Below are 18,199 nucleotides of genomic sequence, written 5' to 3'. Positions count from 1 at the left end.
GGCAAGTGTCCCCATTTTACACAGCACGGCAGGCACGTGTCCCCATTTTACACAGCACGGCAGGCAAGTGTCCCCATTTTACACAGCACGGCAGGCAAGGGTCCCCATTTTACACAGCACGGTAGGCAAGTTTCCCCATTTTACACATTGCGGCAGGCACGTGCCCCCATTTTACACATTGCGGCAGGAAAGTGTCCCCATTTTACACATTGCGGCAGGCACGTGCCCCCATTTTACACAGTACAACAGGCAAGTGTCCCCATTTTACACATTGTGGCAGGCACGTGCCCCCATTTTACACATTGCGGCAGGCACGTGCCCCCATTTTACACATTGCGGCAGGAAAGTGTCCCCATTTTACACATTGCGGCAGGCACGTGCCCCCATTTTACACATTGCGGCAGGCACGTGCCCCCATTTTACACATTGCGGCAGGAAAGTGTCCCCATTTTACACATTGTGGCAGGCACGTGTCCCCATTTTACACATTGCGGCAGGCACGTGCCCCCATTTTACACATTGCGGCAGGCACGTGCCCCCATTTTACACATTACGGCAGACAGGTGCCCCCATTTTACACATTACGGCAGACTGCATCCCCATTTTACACATTGTGGCAGGCATGTGCCCCCATTTTACACATTGCGGCAGGAAAGTGTCCCCATTTTACACATTCCGGCAGGCAAGAGTGCCCAGCTCGGGGAACGGGGTTTCACGGAATGACGCGATTGAGTCGTGACGTCAAGACGCATTCGTGTCATTCCGCGAAACCCCGCCCCCGAGCTGGGCACTCGGGAGGAGAGGGGAGGGGGGATTTAAAGTCCTCAAGAAGTGCCGCGGCGGGCGCCCCGTGCGGTTGCACGGCTCGCCCGCCGCAAGAAACGGCACTGCTGCGGTGTTAGGAGGATGCCATTCTGTGTATGAGGTTACAAATTATCATTGATATGTCTGCTTAACCCATCTATTATCCTTATATGGTCGCACAGGAAGTAAACACGAGGGACAGGTATTCTCTCACTGAAGATGCACCTCCACAGGGGACAATCAGGACTTAACCAATTTCCCTATCATTGTTCCTTCTGTTTACTGTCCTTTGATAAAATCTGGGATCTGACAAACAACTCGGAGCCTGACCCAGCATGAGGTATGCAGGAGAAGGCCAGCTGTGGTAGGGAGAAGGGAGATATCTGAAATGGGATCCCACCAATAAGTAACTTGTGTCTCCTCCCCAGGTGAGCACGGCATCATGGGCATTTTGAAGGTTTTAAAAGAGGTTGCGGAGGTCAGCTCCTCATGTTAGTCACAGGACTTTGGCTAAGGGGTGATTCTCTGCCAGGATACCTTGTGGAACACATCACCAGTGGTGTGTGGACTTATACGTATTTACTCCTGCATTGACTTATACAAATATTCTCCTGTGGACTAATCTGCTATCACTGCTGTATGGACTCAGTGATAGTTCTGCTGTGTGGACCTATTTATCTGTAACTTCTGTGTGGAATTGCTGTGGACCTAAATCCTCTATTGGGACTTTCTATCTAGACTGCTACCTGTATACTGTTTCTGCACTATATTTACTTCTGCTTCCTGTGAATTATCTACTTCTGTGTGCGGTGAGAAATAAACCATCACTTTGGTTTCATCTGCTCGGTGTCTGGGTGATTAGAAGAACCCCGTATCCTCACATTATAAAATAAAGTTCCCAGTAGGTGTCTGTCTGTTTTTTCAGGCTAATCTCGAGTAGCACTAGATGGATTTTGATATGGTTTCACAGCTCTATACAGCATTTGTCAAAGAAGGTTTAGATATATGAAACATTAATCTATGACAAAAGGGAGTAGAGCAGTGACGATATTAGTGATGCAAGTCAAAGAAAAAACAGCTGCCCGAGCACTTTCTTGGCTTACGCTTCCTAAACTGGTAAAGATATATCACAGCGATGGACTTTATTTCGTATTATGTAGATTGATAGGTATTATCTGATTTTTCCATAAAAATTGGTGGAAGCCCTGTTTTCTGATACAAAATCTCAGTTTTTCCCTTTTTTCCGTTCCTATTTCATTTATGTGAAAAACGATTCTTTTTCCTCAAAGTAACATTAACTACTGTATGAATGTGTTTTTCTATATGTATTTCTACATTTTACTATACATTTCAGCCGGTGTGAGAGTATACATGGTGGTAGGCTATAGTAAATGCATCCCGTCAACATGTCTCTGTTTGAGGTGCTCTTTACTTAAAATGTAAATATTGTATTACCATTATGCTGAGACTGAAAGCAAATAAGTCACCCATATGTTTTATTATTACGCCACCACTTAAATAATTCAACCAATAAATAAAACACGGACAACTGTATAGATTGGAAAATGAGGTCACAGCCAAATTTATTTAAATTTGAATCTGGAATTAGAAATGTTAATCACTGGTGGCGAAAAAAGCAGTGCCAACTCGGCCATGGCTTAAAAACTTTTAATCATTAAACAAATGGGGCAGAGTTTCTGCCCCTTGCGCAATCCGTCTTGGGTAGAACCATCTCCCCTTAACTAGCACAGTGCTGGTCCCTCCTTAAGATGGTGATCTGGTCCTCCCCTGAGGTAGTGACCGACTCGCCTTTTCTCAAAGGGGAAATGCTAGCCAAGCTCTGCTGCGCTAAATTGAGCCGCCGATGAGCACTGCTTTCCGCCCGCTGCGCCTCGCCTTGCTGGAATAACTCATAAAATTTTATTCCAACGTGAAAAAACATTTAATTGAAATTCAATAAAATTAATTTTGCCGGGTGGGTGGGTGGGATCCCAAAATGGCAAGAGGAATTTGAATTCCTCAGCCCTGTCCTATATAAACTCAAACAACCCGCCTACCAAAACCAATTCCATTGGCTAAAATAATTGATTGACAGCCCTGACCCCCTATTCACCCCTAACAACCTAACAAACCAGTTCCAACCAGTTTAGCTTCATAACAAACAGGGTGCTTATATTCTCTCTATCCTATGTAGTCTCTCGTTCATTTTATAGGTCGTAGTACATTTGATGCTAAAATTATTTGTTTATCCAGTAATAAAGAAACTGACAAAGAAAGAGACTCTCAATTGTCAAATGACAGAGAAAGAATGGCCTTACAAAGAGAAAGAAAGTCGTTTACTGAGCGAAATAATCGTCTCTCTGCAGATTGAAACAGACAATTTTCAGAGAGAGTTATCTGGTCAGCGAACCAATCGCCTTTCAGCTGACAGGACCAGACATGTTACAAAAGCCTATTGCTGTAAATTCAAAATTTCTCCTGTGTGAAGCAGAGGCGGGACACTAGTCTATATATGAAATGAACTAAATACAGTTTTTGTTTTACATCTCCTGTTTCACCAGGTTGGTTCAGCAATGAAAAGAAGGATGTCCATAGATTGTAAGCTTGCGAGCAGGACCCTCCTACCTCTATGACTGTTTGTTTTTACCAGTTTTGTCATCTAATTGTGTCCAGTTGTAAAGCGTAACAGAGTTTTCTGCGCTATATAAGAAATTGTTAATAAATAAATAAATGTCAGAGTGACCACAGTCACAATTAACAATCATTTTTTGTTGTAAAGATTTCTTTTTTTTTTTAGTATGTTAAGTACAGTTTGTGTATGTGTTGTAGTTAATCTTAATTTTAAGTATAATAGAACTCAATTATATAAACACCAGGGATGGCATCGTTGTTATTTCCAGGGTCCAACATACCTCGGGGGAGATTTATCAAGTAATGACAAGGGTTCCTTGATAAACTTAATGCAAAGATTCCCAAATTAACAACTCAAGGCACCCTAACATTCCATGGCTTAAGGATATCCATGCTTATGCACAGGTGACTTAATTAATACCTCAGTCAATTTGATTTAACCATTTGTGCTCAGTAGCAGTTTTGCTAAATAGCATTTATGTGTCGACCATTGCAGTGTCGAGCTTTTCACCCTGTTGACATTTTTGTCCAGGTCGACCTTTTCCAGTGTCGACGTTTTACCCAATGTCGACCATAAGGGCTCAATCTAATGACTGTTAACCTAGACATTGTAGATCTTCTATACCACTCGCATTTCTCTCCACACTTTAATAATACCCCTTTCAGACTGACACCTCTGAACACGGGTTATTGGCACATGAACACGCATAACCCGTGTTCAAGTGCGGTCTGTAAGGTGCAAGGGTTGAATTACCTGGTCGAGTGACCTAGTATTTCAACCCTGGTTGTGTATTCTACTTGTAGCCTTATTATCTGATATGGGTATATACTATATACTCACTGGTGGCTTATAGTACCATAATATATTATAGTAGTGGGAGCATAACCTCATACCTCATATCATAAAGTAGGTCACTGAGAACTTTAAAAATCAATCCTTTTTAATGTTCCGCCTGTAATCTTGTATAAATAGAAAGGTTTAACAGAAGGCATATACTGTACAATAGTTCGTCATATCTTCTCTTCCATATAACCTTCGGGAATCCTGATGTTACTGGGATTCTCTTCGAACTAGAGGTCAGGAAACAATAAAAAAAAAACATCAACTTCATAAGGTAACACTTTTAATGGATTTTAAAGACCTCCAATGTTAACTGGATTTTGTTTTATACAGGAACTTCTCTTAACTCCCAGATAGTCCTCAATTAGTAGAGATCGATACATAAAACAAATTAAGGAAAAAAACGGTCAAACAAAATTCACAGGGGGTATCCAATTAGCTGCGGTAATTTACCACAGCTAATTGGTTTGCCAGGGGCTATCCTATTAGCCCCAACAAGTGACTATTTTTGCTGCAGTAATTGCCATGAAAATAAATAGGTCCGCAGCTTTTCGTGGACTCTATGGGGGGAATTAAAATGTTTAAAAAGTCAGTTGGGTGTCTGTTTTTTCCTGTCTATTAGATAGGAAAAAACAGACACCCAACTGACTTTTCAAACATTTGAATTCACCCCAATGAATTTTTACAAGAAAAACTGAGCAATGTAATTGGATACTGGTGAAAAAAATAAGAATTTACTTACAGATAATTCTATTTCTCATAGTCCGTAGTGGATGCTGGGGACTCCGTAAGGACCATGGGGAATAGCGGCTCCGCAGGAGACTGGGCACAAAAGTAAAAGCTTTAGGACTACCTGGTGTGCACTGGCTCCTCCCCCCACGACCCTCCTCCAAGCCTCAGTTAGGATACTGTGCCCGGACGAGCGTACACAATAAGGAAGGATATTGAATCCCGGGTAAGACTCATACCAGCCACACCAATCACACCGTACAACCTGTGATCTGAACCCAGTTAACAGCATGATAACAGAGGAGCCTCTGAAAAGATGGCTCACAACAATAATAACCCGATTTTTGTAACAATAACTATGTACAAGTATTGCAGACAATCCGCACTTGGGATGGGCGCCCAGCATCCACTACGGACTATGAGAAATAGAATTATCGGTAAGTAAATTCTTATTTTCTCTAACGTCCTAAGTGGATGCTGGGGACTCCGTAAGGACCATCGGGATTATACCAAAGCTCCCAAACGGGCGGGAGAGTGCGGATGACTCTGCAGCACCGAATGAGAGAACTCCAGGTCCTCCTCAGCCAGGGTATCAAATTTGTAGAATTTAGCAAACGTGTTTGCCCCTGACCAAGTAGCTGCTCGGCAAAGTTGTAAAGCCGAGACCCCTCGGGCAGCCGCCCAAGATGAGCCCACCTTCCTTGTGGAATGGGCATTTACAGATTTTGGCTGTGGCAGGCCTGCCACAGAATGTGCAAGCTGAATTGTACTACAAATCCAGCGAGCAATAGTCTGCTTAGAAGCAGGAGCATCCAGCTTGTTGGGTGCATACAGGATAAATAGCGAGTCAGATTTTCTGACTCCAGCCGTCCTGGAAACATATATTTTCAGGGCCCTGACTACGTCCAGCAACTTGGAGTCCTCCAAGTCCCTAGTAGCCGCAGGCACCACAATAGGCTGGTTCAAGTGAAATGCTGAAACCACCTTAGGGAGAAATTGAGGACGAGTCCTCAATTCTGCCCTGTCCGTATGAAAAATTAGGTAAGGGCTTTTATAGGATAAAGCCGCCAATTCTGAGACACGCCTGGCTGAAGCCAGGGCTAACAGCATTACCACCTTCCATGTGAGATATTTTAAGTCCACAGTGGAAAGTGGTTCAAACCAATGTGATTTTAGGAATCCCAAAACTACATTTAGATCCCAAGGTGCCACTGGAGGCACAAAAGGAGGTTGTATATGTAGTACCCCCTTGACAAACGTCTGTACTTCAGGAACTGAAGCCAGTTCTTTTTGGAAGAAAATCGACAGGGCCGAAATCTGAACCTTAATGGACCCTAATTTTAGGCCCATAGACAGTCCTGTTTGTAGGAAATGCAGGAAACGACCCAGTTGAAATTCCTCTGTAGGGGCCTTCCTGGCCTCGCACCACGCAACATATTTACGCCAAATACGGTGATAATGTTGTACGGTTACATCCTTCCTGGCTTTGATCAGGGTAGGGATGACTTCATCCGGAATGCCTTTTTCCTTCAGGATCCGGCGTTCAACCGCCATGCCGTCAAACGCAGCCGCGGTAAGTCTTGGAAGAGACAGGGTCCCTGCTGGAGCAGGTCCTTTCTTAGAGGTAGAGGCCACGGGTCCTCTGTGAGCATCTCTTGAAGTTCCGGGTACCAAGTCCTTCTTGGCCAATCCGGATCCACGAGTATAGTCCTTACTCCTCTCCTTCTTATGATCCTCAGTACCTTGGGTATGAGAGGCAGAGGAGGGAACACATACACTGACTGGTACACCCATGGTGTTACCAGAGCGTCCACAGCTATTGCCTGAGGGTCCCTTGACCTGGCGCAATATCTGTCTAGTTTTTTGTTGAGGCGGGACGCCATCATGTCCACCTTTGGTTTTTCCCAAGGGTTCACAATCATGTGGAAGACTTCTGGGTGAAGTCCCCACTCCCCCGGGTGGAGGTCGTGTCTGCTGAGGAAGTCTGCTTCCCAGTTGTCCACACCCGGAATGAACACTGCTGACAGTGCTATCACATGATTTTCTGCCCAGCGAAGAATCCTTGCAACTTCTGTCATTGCCCTCCTGCTTCTTGTGCCGCCCTGTCTGTTTACGTGGGCGACTGCCGTGATGTTGTCCGACTGGATCAGCACCGGCTGACCTTGAAGCAGAGGTCTTGCTAGGCTCAGAGCATTGTAGATGGCTCTTAGCTCCAGGATATTTATGTGAAGTGATGTCTCCAGGCTTGACCACAAGCCCTGGAAATTTCTTCCCTGTGTGACTGCTCCCCAGCCTCTCAGGCTGGCATCCGTGGTCACCAGGACCCAGTCCTGAATGCCGAATCTGCGGCCCTCTAGAAGATGAGCACTCTGCAACCACCACAGGAGAGACACCCTTGTCCTTGGAGACAGGGTTATCCGCTGATGCATCTGAAGATGCGATCCGGACCATTTGTCCAGCAGATCCCACTGAAAAGTTCTTGCGTGGAATCTGCCGAATGGAATCGCTTCGTAAGAAGCCACCATTTTTCCCAGGACCCTTGTGCATTGATGCACTGACACTTGGCCTTTTTTTTAGGAGGTTCCTGACTAGCTCGGATAACTCCCTGGCTTTCTCCTCCGGGAGAAACACTTTTTTCTGGACTGTGTCCAGAATCATCCCTAGGAACAGCAGACGTGTCGTCGGAATCAGCTGCGATTTTGGAATATTTAGAATCCACCCGTGCTGTCGTAGTATTACTTGAGATAGTGCTACTCCGACCTCTAACTGTTCCCTGGACCTTGCCCTTATCAGGAGATCGTCCAAGTAAGGGATAATTAAGACGCCTTTTCTTCGAAGAAGAATCATCATTTCGGCCATTACCTTGGTAAAGACCCGGGGTGCCGTGGACAATCCAAACGGCAGCGTCTGAAACGGATAGTGACAGTTCTGTACCACAAACCTGAGGTACCCTTGGTGAGAAGGGTAAATTGGGACATGGAGGTAAGCATCCTTGATGTCCAGAGACACCATATAGTCCCCTTCTTCCAGGTTCGCTATCACTGCTCTGAGTGACTCCATCTTGAATTTGAACCTTTGTATGTAAGTGTTCAAGGATTTCAGATTTAAAATAGGTCTCACCGAGCCGTCCGGCTTCGGTACCACAAACAGCGTGGAATAATACACCTTTCCCTGTTGTAGGAGGGGTACCTTGATTATCACCTGCTGGGAATACAGCTTGTGAATGGCTTCCAATACCGCCTCCCTGTCGGAGGGAGACGTAGGTAAAGCAGACTTCAGGAACCGGCGAGGGGGAGACGTCTCGAATTCCAATTTGTACCCCTGAGATACTACCTGCAGGATCCAGGGGTCCACTTGCGAGTGAGCCCACTGCGCGCTGAAATTCTTGAGACGACCCCCCACCGTACCTGAGTCCGCTTGTAAGGCCCCAGCGTCATGCTGAGGACTTGGCAGAAGCGGGGGAGGGCTTCTGTTCCTGGGAAGAGGCTGCCTGCTGCAGTCTTTTTCCCCTTCCTCTGCCCCGGGGCAGATATGAGTGGCCTTTTGCCCGCTTGCCCTTATGGGGACGAAAGGATTGAGCCTGAAAAGACGGTGTCTTTTTCTGCTGAGAGGTGACCTGGGGTAAAAAGGTGGATTTCCCAGCCGTTGCCGTGGCCACCAGGTCCGATAGACCGACCCCAAATACTCCTCCCCTTTATACGGCAATACTTCCATATGCCGTTTGGAATCCGCATCACCTGACCACTGTCGCGTCCATAACCCTCTTCTGGCAGAAATGGACAGCGCACTTACTCTTGATGCCAGAGTGCAAATATCCCTCTGTGCATCTCGCATATATAGAAATGCATCCTTTAAATGCTCTATAGTCAATAATATACTGTCCCTGTCCAGGGTATCAATATTTTCAGTCAGGGAATCCGACCAAGCCACCCCAGCACTGCACATCCAGGCTGAGGCGATTGCTGGTCTCAGTATAACACCAGTATGTGTGTATATACTTTTTAGGATATTTTCCAGCTTTCTATCAGCTGGCTCCTTGAGGGCGGCCGTATCCGGAGACGGTAACGCCACTTGTTTTGATAAGCGTGTGAGCGCCTTATCTACCCTAGGGGGTGTTTCCCAACGCGCCCTAACCTCTGGCGGGAAAGGGTATAATGCCAATAATTTTTTAGAAATTAGCAGTTTTTTATCGGGGGAAACCCACGCTTCATCACACACCTCATTTAATTCATCTGATTCAGGAAAAACTACGGGTAGTTTTTTCACACCCCACATAATACCCTTTTTTGTGGTACTTGTAGTATCAGAAATGTTCAAAACCTCCTTCATTGCCATGATCATGTAACGTGTGGCCCTACTGGAAAATACGTTTGTTTCCTCACCGTCGACACTGGAGTCAGTGTCCGTGTCTGGGTCTGTGTCCATCTGAGGTAACGGGCGCTTTAGAGCCCCTGACGGTGTTTGAGACGCCTGGACAGGTATTAACTGTTTTTACGGCTGTCTCATGTCGTCAACAGTCTTTTGTAAAGTGCTGACGCTATCACGTAATTCCTTCCATACGACCATCCAGTCAGGTGTCGACTCCCTAGGGGGTGACATCACTATTACAGGCAATTGCTCCGCCTCCATACCATTTTCCTCCTCATACATGTCGACACAACGTACCGACACACAGCACACACACAGGGAATGCTCTGATAGAGGACAGGACCCCACTAGCCCTTTGGGGAGACAGAGGGAGAGTTTGCCAGCACACACCAGAGCGCTATATATATACAGGGATAACCTTATATAAGTGTTTTTCCCTTATATAGCTGCTGTATTATTAATCTGCCAAATTTAGTGCCCCCCCTCTCTTGTTTTACCCTGTTTCTGTAGTGCAGGACTGCAGGCGAGAGTCAGGGAGCTTCCCTCCAACGGAGCTGTGAGGGAAAATGGCGCTTGTGTGCTGAGGAGATAGGCTCCGCCCCCTTCTCGGCGGCCTTTCTCCCGCTTTTTTAAGGAAAAACTGACAGGGGTTAAATGCATCCATATAGCCCAGGAGCTATATGTGATGTATTTTTAGCCATCTAAGGTGTTTTTATTGCGTCTCAGGGCGCCCCCCCCCAGCGCCCTGCACCCTCAGTGACCGGAGTGTGAAGTGTGCTGAGAGCAATGGCGCACAGCTGCGGTGCTGTGCGCTACCTTATTGAAGACAGGACGTCTTCTGCCGCCGATTTCCCGGACCTCTTCAGTCTTCTGGCTCTGTAAGGGGGCCGGCGGCGCGGCTCTGGGACCCATCCATGGCTGGGCCTGTGATCGTCCCTCTGGAGCTAATGTCCAGTAGCCTAAGAAGCCCAATCCACTCTGCACGCAGGTGAGTTCGCTTCTTCTCCACTTAGTCCCTCGGTGCAGTGAGCCTGTTGCCAGCAGGTCTCACTGAAAATAAAAAACCTAAAACTAAACTTTTCACTAAGCAGCTCAGGAGAGCCACCTAGTGTGCACCCTTCTCGTTCGGGCACAAAAATCTAACTGAGGCTTGGAGGAGGGTCGTGGGGGGAGGAGCCAGTGCACACCAGGTAGTCCTAAAGCTTTTACTTTTGTGCCCAGTCTCCTGCGGAGCCGCTATTCCCCATGGTCCTTACGGAGTCCCCAGCATCCACTTAGGACGTTAGAGAAACATTGATGATAAAATAAAAACAATCCGTCATTATCGTGGCTTATTGGATACCCCCATAGGGTAAAACAACCAACAGTTATCTACCAGATCTAACCAATGAAAAGTGCATCATCAGGAACACTACACCAAACCAGACCAGAATTGCACATTCCTTGAAAACGAACAACAGTGGGGCACGTGTCCAGAATATGTCGAACATTGTTCTGTGCTTTTCATTGCTTCAGTCTCCTAGGCCAGTTTTGTATTGAGGCATTTACACAGAGGTATAGCCCCTACTCCCTTTATGTTCATATAAAGTTTAATAGCTATAATGAATAGTCCTGAGTCTAACACACCTTAAAATAATTCCACTAATTTATTCCATCAAGATAAAAATCAGTATCATCTGGCCTTAGTCAATGTAAACCTTAACCTGTTCACTGAGTACAATTTCCATGTCTGCTTGTTAAGGGCCCTACACACTGTCAGATTGATCGTCGCGGTGCCCGATGTCCGATATGGCCAACGGTCGACCCAGCGGCAAGGGGGGGGTAGGGGTGACGGGGAGTAAAGTTTCTTCAATCCCCCGTCACCCGGCCCCATAGCCCTGCATGCTAATATGGACGATATTGTCCATGTTGGCTTGCAGGCATAAATGAGCCGGCACCAACGATGAACGAGCACAGGGCCAGGCATTGTTCATCGTTTGTGCCTACACACTGAAAGATATGAATGATATCTTGTTCATTAATGAATGAGAACGCTCATATCTTTCAGTGTAATCGGTAAATGTGTAGGGCCCATTACATGCAGCAGATACAGATTAGATTCTTCTATTAAGTATCGGAATTGCCAAAGATTTATACTTGTGAATATGTAAAGATGGGCACAGTTAGAATAATATGGACATAACTATGGGATAGTAATTGTCCTTGTATTTCACTATATCTCTCGGACTGACTTTGTTCCTGCTTTACTGTTTCTGAGTCCAACTTGTTTGTAGGAGGAAGATACAGTATTAGAAAGCATAAAGGAAGAGTAAACAGATGTGTCAATATGCTCTTATGGTAATGTATGATCTATTGGTAATAAAAAAACAACAACATAAAACTGGCTTAAACAAACAATTCAATTCAATAAAATGGTGGTACTCTCCACACTCAGAGAGGTTTTTCCAGGCTGCTCCACCACACTGTCTCATTAGCCAAAGGCTCTCCTACGCAGCCATAGAATAACACATATAACGCAGCCCTAGCTCTTCATCACTAGTTTCTAGCACTCCCATTAACTTCACTTGCTGTCACCATGAAACTTGTGTGTGGCCCAACAAACACCAGCAAGTGCAACATCTATATAATCAATGATATAATATGCATACATGATAAAATAAATTGAACGGTTCAAAAAGTCTACAGTATACAACTATCTGCGGTATTTTTGCTTATGGTTTAAAATATTCTTAAAAATCTGCGGAGCTGGGTTGGGTACAAAGTTTTTTATATATAGTATCGTTCGTTCAATAAACGATATATTGCTTGCAGATCAGCGTCGTCGTTCACATGTATATTAGGTTGGCCCTGCAGCACAGCCGATGACCGGATATCATGCAGATATATCGGGACATCTGGCTGTGTGTACGGCTGACTCGTCGGCCGCACAATAGGTCATATGCTGCAGCCATTCAATATGACATCACAAAAAGGCAGGCATATTCAAATGGCTCTGCTGCCATACAATCAATATTCGGTCTGTGGCCAATCTATAACTCTATTATTGGTGGTCATCTATTGTGTTACCTTCTATATTCAAAATAAAATACTAACTCTTTGCACTATTGTTTTATGGTATACATGACCATAATACAATGCAGTATGAACTGATTGTGGGATTACCCCTTACTTTCTCATAAAGATATCACTAAAATATAGAATAATATATAACGTGGCTTACACAGAGATTTACCATCATATGTTTGATGCAGTAAGCTCCGTACTCCTTGGATTTTTATGAATTTATTGAACAATAAGTAACAATCTTGCAGATATATTACCGATTTTCTAACCTTTTGAATTTATTGTATTACTAGCTGGAGTACCCTGCGTTGCCCGGGATTTTAAAAGCCGTCTATTCCTTTATTGTGCTTGACATTAACTATACACTTTAAGATAGCTTATCAACTAAAATAAAAACACGGACCACTGGCGTTTCTATAGTGGGTGCAGTGTGTGCGGTGCACATAGGCCCCTGAGTCCAGAGGGGGCCCCCACCGCACACACTGCACCCATTTGTAAAATACTCCCCCCTCCGAAGTCCAGCGCCGGCATCCGCAGCGCCGCTAGAACACAGTGAAAATGGCCCAGCGGCTATTTTCACGGCGTTCTGCGCATGCGCAGTAGAGAGATCTCAGGGAAAATGGCCACCGCACCATTTTCCCGGAGATCTGCGCATGCGCAATAGAGTCTGAGCCCTCTAGTGCTCAGACTCTACGGCGCTCCGGGCAGCGAGGAGGGGGCCCAACGGAGGAGGCTGAACACGGGCCTCCTCCTCTCTCAAAACGCCCTGACACGGACACAACTGGGTTGGATCAAATGGTCATTGAATTTATTAATTGGAATGACCTTATTTGTAGTGGGTGGCCAGGAAGACGCTACCAATAACTAGCTCTAGTCACAGATCTTGCAAAATGGTGGCGACTAAACGCCCCAACTGGAATGGATACGACTGAAACGCCCCATATATATATATATATATATATATATATAGTAGTGCTGGGCAACGATTAAAATTTTTAATCACGATTAATCGCAGGATTTCCTGTGATTAATAGCGATTAATCGTATTGTTAGCCGACTAAAGTCAATAATGAATTCAAAAGTGGTGTATTGCGCACCTTTAGTACTTCTATATGAACAACAGTGCAATAACATTTGGTTTGCAGTTTTCCCTTAACACAGTAGCATTTAAAAAACTTTAATTATTAAAAATAAAATAATTTTATTAACAACAATTCACTTAATTAACAACATATAAAGGTAAGGTACACAAAACAACAGATACATCTGATGGGTTAGATTAGGGTGCTAGGGGGGCTGGTCCAAAGGCAAATTCACTAGCCGCAGACAATAGCCCTGTGGACATCACACATACTGTAGTTAAACAGAAAAAGAAATTGCGTGGGGTCCCCCCTCCTAAGCATAACCAGCCTCGGGCTCTTTGAGCCGGTCCTGGTTGTAAAAATACAGGGGGGAAATTGCGTAGGGTTCCCCCATATTTAAACAACCAGCACCAGGCTCCCCCATATTTAAACAACCAGCACCAGTGCGTTGTGTTTTTTTTTGTAGTAGAACTACAGGTACCAGCAGGCCCGTTATTTCCCTGCATGCTGGTACTTGTGGTTCTCCAAGTACCAGCTTGCAGGGGAGGCTTGCTGGGACTTGTAGTTCTACCACAAAAAAACAATATTCTATTTTTTACACAAAGGCTATCAGGGGGGGTATATGCCACGGCCGCAGGGAGCTATTTAAAAGTGTCCCCTAGGCTATGACATTATCTCTCTGGCTAGTGGAGCCCGGTGCTGGTTTTAAAAATACGGGGTATCCCTACATCTTTTGTCCCCCGTATTTTTGGAACCAGGACCAGGCGCGGAGCCCGGTGCTGGTTGTTTAAATATGGGGGAACCCTACGCAATTTTTCCCCTGCATTTTTACAACCAGGACCGGCTCAAAGAGCCCGAGGCTGGTTATGCTTAGGAGGGGGGACCCCACACAATTTTTTTTTCCATTTAACTATGTGTGTTGTGGTGGACAAGCTTACCGGAGTCTCAGTCTCAAGAGGTTATGGCGGCTGGCGGCTTCCTCTTCTCCAGCGGCTTCCGTCGGCTTCCTCTTCTCTGGCGGCATCCAGCGGCTACTCCATCAAGGGGGTCAGATGAATTACTGCTTCCGGCACAGCAGCAGCATTAACGGCGTTAACAATATTATCGCCGTTATTGCCTTATGGCACTAATATATCTATATATATTTATCTATCTATATCATCAGAACCTGTATAGGGAAGGTCTCACCACCCCTTACTATAGCACAGTGAGGACGCTCCCCAAGGAAGCGCCAATCGGCCCCCCAGAAGGGCAGGACACACTTGCAGTCCTTCAAAAGGGGTAAGTGCCCCACAACACCACTTATGCTACATGTGACCGCTGGCCAGTAGCGCCTTCCCGCCACTGCCAGTTTCAGAGAAACACAGCCCGCTAACCTAATACAAAATTAAATCCAAGCAAACTAAACTAACCAAACAAGAACAAAAGACCAGTCAAAACAACTCCCATTCCTAATTGCAAAGGTAACAAACTAATCCAGACAAGAAAAAGAGCACTCTGAAAAACTCCAATCCCAATGTGGGAGAGAGATGCACACCATCCTTCCTAAAAATAAAAGGGACTTTGCAGCACCAAGAGCAGATGTCTAACAGCCAAACCACCAGCAGTCAACACAAACTTTGACACAGCAAAGTTAATCTTCTTCCTAGCACTGTCAAGCGCTGTGACGTTCCGGGATCCCCTCCAGACAAACCTAGAAATAATGTCAGACCAAACTAAACGTACATCAGGCCAAAGCAAACTAAGTTCACCCAAATCCGCCTGAATCCTAAGGATAAGATCTATACCCTTAAGGTGACCTACATCGTTCTCTCTCACCCTCCACTTACCAAGTCTGGCTGGCCGTCACTGCAATGCTTACTCTCCTACTGTTCAGCTGCCTGGTCCCGTGTAGCTCTGCCCCTCTATCCCGTGTAGCTCCGCCCCCTTTTCAGGACCCACAATGCACACAGCCTGCTGTCACAGGTGATTTGGTAGGGGGTGGGGGTGGGGAGTGGGCCTTTCATGCTGCCTGCGCCGCAGCCTGTCATACAGTGACAGGCACAGCAGCCGGCAGCAGGGGGGACAGGACGGCACAGCAGTGAAGGGATGCAGAGCAGGGGGAGCGCCTCTCCGTCCCAGCGCCTCCCTGCACTGCATCCCTTCGCTGAGCGGGTAGTGCTGGGCCTGGTGTGGTTAATAACAAAGTGTTTATGCACAACTGTTTGTGCATTATGTTAAATTATAATGTTTTAAATTGTTTCTAATGTTTATTTTGTATAGTGTCTACAAACCTCCAAACAAAAACTTATATTTATATTTTATACAGTAATATACTGCAGGGACACTGTGGCTATACATTAGTGTATTGTATCTACAAGCTTACCAGTGTGCTTTTATTTTTGGAATTCAAAAGTTATGTGAAACTATATGCACAATGTACCCTAATGTGCGTATCAGTAGACCATGTTTTCTTTGTTTGGGAACTAATATAGAAACTATTGTATCACCATATATACATATGCAGTTTATGTGTTTATTTTTGTGCCTACAAATTGCACCTAAAATAAACAGGTGGTAAACAAAATAAACATAATATAATTAACCTAACATGTTGTGATGACTTTTATAATACTCAACTTTTCTAATAACGATGAAAACGTTGTAACTACTATGTGCCGCAAGGTTTTCCGTAATAGTGTCACGGATTTGTTCTGCTGTGGAGTTTGTGTCAGCACCAAAAAATGCACAATCAACGAGTTGCTTTTAAACCTCAGGGTCCTGCACAGTCCACTCAGGAAGAAATAGTTTATTTTTAAGTTCACAGATGTTGTGCAATATGAGTGGTCTTCAGTTTGCCGGCGGCCAGGCTCCCGGCAACCACCATACCGGCGCCGGAATCCCGACTGCCAGCATCTTTTCTCCCTCTTGGGGATCTATGACCCCCCCTCGAGGGAGAATAGATAGTGTGGCGTGCGTAGTGCACCACCGTGCCCGCAAGGGGCTTATTTGCGCTTGCCCAGCTGTCGGTATGCCAACAGTCGGGATTCCGGCGCCGGTATGCTGGTCGCCGGGACCCCGACCGCCGGCAAACCATACTACACACATGCAATATACAGCACGCAGCTACTACATTAGGTGTGATCTTTAGGTCAACATCATTCCGCTTCATTAAACAACGCCATCTTCCTTTTAACCTGCCAAAGGCATTCTCTACCACCATCCTTGTCGAACTCAGTGTGTGTGTATAGGCTTATTTTTCAGGGCTCAACTGGACCTGTTGGGTGTAGCCTTTCATAATCCAGTTGCGTAAAGGGTATGCTGCATCCCCGATGATGTGAACGGGAATCTCCACCCCATTCACGATCTTAGAATACAGTTTTAAAATGGGGAAAAGAATATATTGCAGAAGAGTCAGTCAAAAGTATAATAAGATGGGGATAAAAAATGATGTAGGCAATTATATGCAACCATTACAGCTAAAATACAGCACATAGGAGATAATGTAAAAAATGTTTACATCTTTGGGGTACAGCCAGCCATCCTGCTTCTCCTCTACAATGTTGACTAGATCTGAATTGGCAAGAACTTGGGAGTCATGAGATCGTCCTGGCCAGCCAATAAACACATCTACAAAACTAACATACAGTTCAATTTTAAAAATTATACTGTAAAACACACATGCAACTCATCCCACCCAAAAAAAAGAAAAAGAAAACACTTACCAATATTTGTGGTCCACAACAGCCTGTAATATGATTGAGTGCCATTCTTTCCTGTTAAAATAGTCTGCATGGATGTCACGTGGGGCAATAATGGGGATGTGTGTCCCATCAATAGCTCCTGCACACTGCGGATAGCCTCGCTTCACAAATCCTTTTATGGTATCCTGTAAGCACTGTCCTTGTGGTAAAGAAATGAAGCGCTTGTATAAGGTAGACACCATTGCCTGAGTCACCTGGTGGACTATGACACAAACTGTGGAGATCCCAACACCAAACAGGTGTAGCATACCACCACAATGCAATGGCTAGCCTCCTGCATGCCCCGATGGGTCTCCTAAGCCTGGTGGTAAGTCCAGGATGTAATCAAAGGTTGCACGAGACATACGGAAGTTAGCCATCCACTCTTCATCCTGGTAAGCTTCCACGGTCCTCATAAAAGCTTCTCTGTGCAGGCGATCTCTGGACCACAATGATTGGTTGGTCCCCATATTCAGTCTCAGGATGGTACTTATTCTGGATGATATGAGGCCTCTCTTCCTGCGCAAATATTGGCGGCGACTAGCAGCCCTCTCCACCATAAATTGCGCCCTCCTCCTCATAAAATACATGTGCAATATACTGCACAGTGTGACAAGCTGCATCATGCTCTCACTGGCTGCATTAAACATCTGTAAAGCAGAAAGAATCACGAGCTCCGTCATACACACTGGTACTTCGTTGGCCATGACTGCGGCAATGCTGTGAGCAGGCCCCACCCCTCCCTTTGCTTAACTATTGTGACCTCATCTATGTGAGCCAGGCCAGAAAAAATAAGATTTTACTTACCGATAAATCTATTTCTCATAGTCCGTAGTGGATGCTGGGGACTCCGTCAGGACCATGGGGAATAGCGGCTCCGCAGGAGACAGGGCACAAAAGCAAGCTTTTAGGATCACATGGTGTGTACTGGCTCCTCCCCCTATGACCCTCCTCCAAGC

General features: G+C 45.5%; 2 long non-coding RNA genes across 3 annotated transcripts in view; one reads left to right on the top strand and one right to left on the bottom strand.

Moving 5' to 3' along the window:
* The window catches only part of LOC134933246 (uncharacterized), a 259,257-nt gene that overhangs the window by 54,304 nt on the left and 186,754 nt on the right, over nt 1-18,199 (top strand). The window lies entirely within an intron of this gene.
* LOC134933245 (uncharacterized) overlaps nt 4,377-18,199 on the bottom strand; it is a 446,291-nt gene continuing 432,468 nt past the window's right edge. For both annotated transcript variants that reach the window (XR_010179652.1, XR_010179655.1), the window contains one exon: nt 4,377-4,506. This is a non-coding gene — a long non-coding RNA (uncharacterized LOC134933245). The remainder of the gene's footprint in view (nt 4,507-18,199) is intronic.

This window comes from Pseudophryne corroboree, chromosome 6, assembly GCF_028390025.1.
Source record: "Pseudophryne corroboree isolate aPseCor3 chromosome 6, aPseCor3.hap2, whole genome shotgun sequence".
Taxonomy (NCBI): Eukaryota; Metazoa; Chordata; class Amphibia; order Anura; family Myobatrachidae; genus Pseudophryne; species Pseudophryne corroboree.
Note: the sequence above shows the minus strand (reverse complement) of the source record. Positions and strands in the feature narration are given on the sequence as shown.